This window comes from Tasmannia lanceolata, unplaced genomic scaffold (genome assembly GCF_043159265.1).
Source record: "Tasmannia lanceolata isolate RefF3 unplaced genomic scaffold, GAP_Taslan_0.1 ptg000015l, whole genome shotgun sequence".
In the NCBI taxonomy this organism is placed as follows: Eukaryota; Viridiplantae; Streptophyta; class Magnoliopsida; order Canellales; family Winteraceae; genus Tasmannia; species Tasmannia lanceolata.
The window spans coordinates 15947005-15954632 of record NW_027518692.1 but is presented as its reverse complement, the minus strand read 5'-3'; the positions used below and the strand labels follow the sequence as shown (position 1 = coordinate 15954632).

General features: G+C 41.9%; 1 pseudogene; it reads right to left on the bottom strand.

The window, feature by feature from the left end:
• Positions 1-5248: 5248 nt before the first annotated feature.
• LOC143891780 ((RS)-norcoclaurine 6-O-methyltransferase pseudogene) lies at positions 5249-7315 on the bottom strand (annotated as a pseudogene).
• Between the last annotated feature and the right edge of the window lie 313 nt (positions 7316-7628).

The window sequence follows — 7628 nt, the reverse complement described above, 5'->3', positions numbered from 1 at the left end:
AAAGAGGATTGTTCTTCGCCAAATCTCCACAGCCACTTGCCCATAAGGGCCTGGTTAAAACTATGAACCCTTCTGATACCCAAACCTCCATTTTTAGTAGGCAAGCAGACCATACTCCATTTAATCAGGGAGACCCCCTTGGAAGACCCTGATCCGCCCCACAGGAAGCGTCTCTGAATTTGTTCGATGCGTTTAGCAACCGAGGCGGGACATTGAAAAAGAGATAGAAAATATATCGGTATATTGGATAGAACGGCCTTTATAAGCACTAATCTACCTCCTTTGGAAACCAACCGGCGCTTCCAGGTGGCCAAACGTCGCTCAATCCTTTGAATAATAGGAGCCCATAGGTTGTGTTTCGGTCGACCCACACCAAGAGGAAGACCCAGATAGGTTGCTGGAAAGACATCTAAACCACACCCCATAATTCCGGCGAAAAATGATGCATCGCTCTCAGAAACGTTGATCGCGAACAACCGAGATTTTGCGAAATTAGATCTTTGACCCGAAACCATCTCATAACAACGAAGCATAGCTTTAAGGTTAAGAATCTGGGATATGACCGGAGAACAGAACAGAAGAGTGTCATCCGCAAACTGAAGAAGCGATACTTCCACCTTACTCTCGCCAATAAGGAACCCTTGATATAGCCCCAACTCACTTCCTTTTTTCACCAGTCTGCACAGTGATTCGGCCACAATCAGGAAAAGAAAAGGAGATAGAGGATCGCCCTGCCGCAATCCTCTAGAAGATTTGAAGAATCCTTTTGCTGATCCGTTGATGAGGACAGAAAACCAGGCGGACGATAAGCAGTTCCGGATCCACCCTCTCCACCGACCCCCGAAGCCCATACGACCCATGAGAAAATCTAATGCTGCCCTATCCACTCTGTCATATGCCTTCTCCATATTTCAAAAGATTTGAAAGAAACAAAAGCGCCTATCAGAGTTGTTTTTATCTGTCACTGTTTATTAACCTTTTTAAGGCTTAACAACGGATTAATGCGAGGGAAAAATAATTGAAAAAAATTTCTTGGAAAGTGAGTTTTCCAACATTTGTCGAGATCATTTTCAGGAATTTTCTTTTTCATGAAAATTCCGTCCTGATACAACAGGTCCTAATTAAAGGGAGTTGATATCTGCACCCCCTTGTTTTAATAATGAAACTCCACGGGTCACTTTAAACTTCACTAATTGGGTTTATTAGCTACAGACTCCTCTTGTTTCGCGGACCTCAGTTGACTAGAAACCAAAGTGATGACACCGAGGTTTGAAAGTTCCAATATATCGGCCATAGACCATAGGCATTATCAAAGATCTATAGGTCCCATATATTAGGGCTGCAACTCGAGCCGAGTTTTACTCGACCCGCATCGACCCGACCCGAAAATAGCCTGGGTTGGGTTCAGGTTTCATGGGTTTCGGGTCGAGCCGGGTTGAGCATTCAGAAGCCCGCATGAATCTCGGGTCGAGCCGGGTTTGAAGGGGCCCGACCCGACCCGAGTTACATAAGTTATAGTATGTACATTTTTTTCTATTGTTAGTTAAAAGTTAAAAGTGAAAACCCATGCACCCACTGTTATTGTATGTGAGTGTAATTTCTGCTTCTATGAGTTGAGTTGATTCAAGTGTTTGATTCAGCACTGTTTGGTTGTAATTACAACATTGTTTGATTACAACATTGTTTGATTCAAGTGTAATGTGAGTGTAATTACATCATTGTTTGATTCAAGTGTAATGTGAGTGTAATTTCTGCTTCTATGAGTTGAGTTGCCTTGCCAAACAAGAATTTTCCTTAAAAAATTGCGTCAACGTGAAAAAACCCGACCCGACCCGACCCGACCCGAGATTTATCATGGGTAGGGCCGGGTTTGGGAATCGTGGGTTTTCCGAAAAAAAACCTTACCCGACCCGACCCGAGATATTTCTTGGGTAGGGTTGGGTTATCCAAAACCCGACCCGCCCGACCCGAGTTGCAGCCCTACCATATATGGGCCTATATTTAAATGGGCCTATATTTAAACGCTACTGATAATGGCAGTACCATGTTTTAATAACTGCACAAACACAGTCAGTCTATTCCTTTTTTAATTGACTTATGAGAGAGGTGTTTAAATAATAAAAGACAGATGAGTTGGTGTAATTGTCAAAACATGGTAGTGGCAATATCTGTGCTGTTTAATGGCAAATTGAATCAGACAATGACATGGTCGGAAATAGAAACAGAGACTCTAATTTGAATGATATCTTTTATTTCCCCCCCCCCCCGGGTTTTTTTTGAATGCCTATCTTGACCTCCTTATCTGATAGGAGAGACGGGTTTTTATTTTTGTACATGATCTTATCATACGTTTTGTTTTAAAAAGTGCCATAACTATCACGTTTTGTGCCCCATGTGTAACATGTGGATGTGATTCATTTTGTTGATCTGACTAAAAATGCGACTCCGGTCATTGTATGTGGCCTTGTTGGATTCTTTGCATGATAAATTAGGTACTTGTTTAGTTTTGGCAGTTTATATAGTTTATTAGTATTATCTCCCTAAATCTTATCTAATTTCGTTTGTTGTCTATCCCTTAAGTGCTCTTCACATGCTGAGGGCTGCTAGCAAAATGGAACTCGTTTAAAACATAAAGAAAAAATTCTATGTTGTGACACATATTAAAAAAGACAAGACGAAATCCTATGTTGTGACACATACGCAGAAAGATAAGGAATTTTCAAAACGAAATCCCGTTTTGAAAGTATTTCCTTAAAAATGCAAAACAATGATTATTGTTAATTAATTAGGGGCCGTTTGGATACGCGGATTTTAGAATCCAGGTTTTAAGTTTGAAAACAGTGTAAAAGACGGTATATGATCAAGCTGATGTACGTTTTTCTGACAGTGTTTCTTGGATTTTAAGTGAGAAATTCAGGTTTCTTGGATGCCTGACACGTGTTAAAAAATTTTCGGGAATGCTAGCGGCTCTATACGTAGTCGGTTTGGTTTGGATTGAAATCTTTCTGTGAACCCAGGGTCCTTGCGTTCCTTTAAATCTTGGTCATCGCCAATATGAATGGACGGAATGTGGCTCTATACATAGTGGGTTTGGTTTGGATTGAAATCTTTCTGTGAACCTAGAGTCCTTGGGTTCCTTTAAATCTTGGTCGTCGCCAATATGAATAGACGGTCGGATCCACGACACGTGGACATCAATATGAAACGGTGACGTCTTCTAATAATAACCCTCTCTGTAGCCATTATTCCCTTCTCTGTAACCATTATTTCCATCGGCGTACCCATTATTTCCGCCGGCATACCCGCCGGCGTACCCATTATTCCTATTCCCCTCTCTGTAACTATTATTTCCATTGGCGTACCTATTATTTCTGCCGACGTACCCATTATTCCCCTCTCTGTAACCATTATTTCCATCGGTGTACCCATTATTTCTGCCGGCGTACCCATTAGTCCCCTCTCTGTAACCATTATTTCCATCGGCGTACTATTCCTATTCCCCTCTCTGTAACCATTATTTCGATCGGCGTACCCATTATTTATGCGGGCGTACCCATTATTCCCCTCTTTGTAACCATTATTTCCGCTGGCATACCCATTATTGCCCTCTCTATGACCATTATTTCCATCGGTGTACCCATTATTTCCGCCGGCGTACCCATTATTTCCCTCTCTGTAACCATTATTTCCTCCATCGTCGTACCCATTATTTCCTCCGGCGTACCCATTATTTCCCTCTCTATAACCATTATTTCCATCGACGTACCAATTATTTTCCGCCGGCGTACCCATTATTTCTGTCTTGGCCGTCGGAAATACCTAGAGACGGATGGATGCCTGACACGTGTTGAAAAGAAAAGTGAGAAAAGATAACGTCAGTGTTCCAAAAAGTACAATAACGTCGAGGTTCCAAAATGTTTTCCAACACGTGTCAAGATCCATCTGTCTCTAGTTATTTTCGATGGCCAAGATATAAACGAACCCAAAGTTCTCTCGGTTCAAATACACGTTTAAATGAACCAAAAGAAGCCTCGTGAATCAGGCCAATTTAAGAGGCAGTAATGAAAAAGGAGGACTCTGTCGATGTCAGAAGGGTATCAGGGTCTTTTGACCACCCGATTTTGAAGTTTAGCCCTTTTTTTGTTCTTGTTTTAAAAGGTACCCGCAAGCCATATTTTCACTAAACATCGACCCGCATTCCGTACTTTTCTCTTTCAACAGAAACGGACTTCTTAGGAAAACACGTTTAATTTTGGGCCTAGTAATCAGGCGTTATGGTTCCTTATCTTTCGTGGTAGGGGAACAACTCAGGTCGGGTTCAACTCGAACCCGGCAGGTTGAATCCGAAAAAAGGTCGGGTTGGGTTGAGTTCAGGTCAAGTTTGGGTTCGGGTTGAGTTCACTTTTCCAACCGGGTCGAGTTCGGGTCAGGTTCAGGTTGAGGGTTTGGCAACCCGACCCGAGTGAAACCCGACATTTTTTATGATTTTTTTAAGCTTCAAAACTCGGGTTGGGTCAGGTTGAACCTCGTAGGGTTGGAAATCGGGTCGGGTTGGGTTCAGGTTGGAAAAATGGGTTCCTCGGGTCGGGTTGGCCTCAACCCGTCCCAACCCGATCCGAGTTTGCACCCCTATTTCCTGGGCGTAAAACAAATGTATGCTCACTTTTTAGTGCAAAACTAGGAGTAAATTTTTTATTTTAGCCCCATTTTAAGTCAAAAGAAAGGAAGCCTACTTATTTTTTTACTATCCCACTGCCATTAAGCCTTAAAAAAATCTATAGACTACCTTAACTTCGACCAATCTCCTCAAAACACCTTAAATCTATTTAGAAAAAGGGAGGCCCAGTGCACAAGGCTCCCGCCATTGCGGGGTCTGGGGAGGGCTAGATGTACGCAACCATACCCCTGCTTTGTAGAGAGGCTGTTTCCTTGAATCAAACCTGTGATTACTAGGCCACAATGGAGCAACCTTACCGTTGACCGATCAAGTCGACTAGACAAGTAGTAAAAAATCCAGCACAAATCAATCTCGACCATGACCGATCAAGATAAGTTCCTAACCATTCTTTGCATTCCAGTTAAATGCATGGTTAAATTAATAGATCTTGATTTAACCAAGAACCTCAAGTACACCAATATCATTCTTATTTCTTCAAACTAAGCATAAACAAAGAACAAACAGGCTTGGAAAATAAATGACACATAACAGGTGAACATAAGCTAGACGATGAATATCGGTCTTATCAGACTAAGGAAATGCGACAATCACAGACTGCAAAGCATCGACAGGTGTTATCTCACAGCGACTGAATCCAGCATTGAAGACAAGCCTTCTCCATTCCTCCTCAGTTCTCTCCTGTCCCCCTGTCGATAACATCATTAACACATCGAAGGCAAATCGGGTACGGGTGATTTCGTGGCCTTCGTCAATGTCCATCACAATGTCAACTATAATCACCTTCCCTCCCTCTTCTGGCATTGCTTCCTTGCATTTCTTCAGAATATTTACACAGTCCTCATCATCCCAATCATGTAATATTTTCTGCAATCAATAATTGATAGATAACATTAACAAATCAGTAACCTTTTGAAGGTGTACCAATGTCTAAGACTTGCAAACATCTATGATGAAATGACGAAAATACCCCTATTTCAGGGATCAATTTTCAAAGTAAAGCCCGGGAAAAGCAACCAACGTTATTTGTTTTTCCGATTGCCCCAAATTTTCCACCGACGGGGTATTGGCCAGATGAAGAGAAGGTTTTTGTCGTGTGGGGTGACAGGTAACAGGCTTAGTTTATGTGATGCTCATTTGAAAATTAACCCTTACATAATGGTATTTTGGTCATTTACTATTGTCTTTTATTCAGAACAGGCCCCATTTGAAGTGCTTTCCTGGCTCTGTTCACTTGCGTTCCCGGGAAAGCAAATCCCTGGAAAACAGCCTCTTTTTTCCTTGACAAGACCTTGACAAAACAGAATTCTGGTGTTCACTTGCTTTCCTGAGAAAGTAACAAGCCTAGGTGGAAATGTCAAATAATGACATGGAAATTGCCAAAAATGATGTGGAAATGTCTCTTTTCTCACAAGTGTGGGAAACCAAATCCCACTATTTTGGTCGGATTTGCTTTCTTGGGAAAACTAGTGAAAAAAGGTGGGCAAGCAATTTCTCGGGAAACCTTTTCCTGCACAGTTCCTGCGCACGTGAACAGGTGCGGGAAACCTTTTCCTACACAGTTTCCCTGGATTTCTTTTCCTAATGCCACGTCAGATTCCCCGAAAACCTTTTCTTTTCCTTTCCCAGGAAAACAAGTGAACAGAGCCTAAAGGGCACATTTGGCTACCATGATTTTTTTTTCATGATAAATCAGTGTGAAATTTATTTTAAAATGTTAGGTAACTAACTAATACGCCAAAGAGCTGATGTAACCTGTTGGGCTAAGCCCTTTAAACCTGTCCCATATATACCAGGCTGAGTCCCACCTAGTCCCTTCTATAGGCAAGTAGGCCCCACTCACAACCCTAAAAATAAAGAAAATAAAGATACAAAGGATCTTCTTAATTACCATCATCATAACAGCATCATTGTGTGGTATGAAAGAAAACATGTCTCCTGCCACACGCTCCACATCAGGGTAATCAGGTATTGTCTCGACAACGTGAGGAAGATCGAGCACACTGCACTTTATATGCGGAAATGCCTTAGCAACCGTCCTTGACGCAGTCCCTGTGCCTCCTCCCACATCCACCAAAGACCTTATCCCTTCAAAAATTTCCCTACAACCTCCAATCAGGGCTGGAGTTACCAATCTAGCATCAGAGGCCATAGCCTCATTGAACAACTTATTATGGTCCGCATGCTTCGAGGCATAGCTCCACATATCCTCACCGTTCACTGCCTCAAAGGTCGAAGACACTGTAGATTCCTTAGCTTCTAAGAGAGAGCCGAGTATTTGCCATTTCTCTGCTAGCCCGTGTTGTACAACTCGAACATATGGAACTATGTTTGTGGGATCGTCCACGAGAATAAATTTTGAGGCTGAGGTGAGGCCATATAAACCCTCTTCTTGGAGAGTGAGGAGTTTCATGTGGATTAAGTAACGAAGCAACCTTCGAAGGTTTTCGTAGTTTCCACATGGCACGGGTAGAGAGGAACCCAGTTGGGTAAGGGTTATGGGTTTGCCATGGCTATGGATTATGTCTATAATCTGAAGATCGAGTGCCCATTTGAGAACAAATGAGTCTACGAATGATACAGTGGGGTTCCAAACAAGAGCGAGGGCATTCAGCTTTTCTCTTGCGTCTACACCCATTGCTTGCTTCATGTTGAAGGAAATGGAAATTTTTTTTTAGGTCGATGAGAAATTATTTTCTTTTGCTCGATAGATAGCCTCTCCCCTTCTATCTATTTATAGGGTGTTTGTAATGGGAACCTAAACCGTCTAAATGGACTAAAGTCAGATTTTACATGCTAGAATTGAATTTATGACTCCAAATTAATCATTTCCATATCAATCTCAAGTGAAATTTTCTTCCATTGATATTTTTATTATGAGAAATGATATCAGCAGAACCATGGTTTGATATTTTCACTAGCTCATCTTGTCTTTTACTATTTAAAGAGCTGT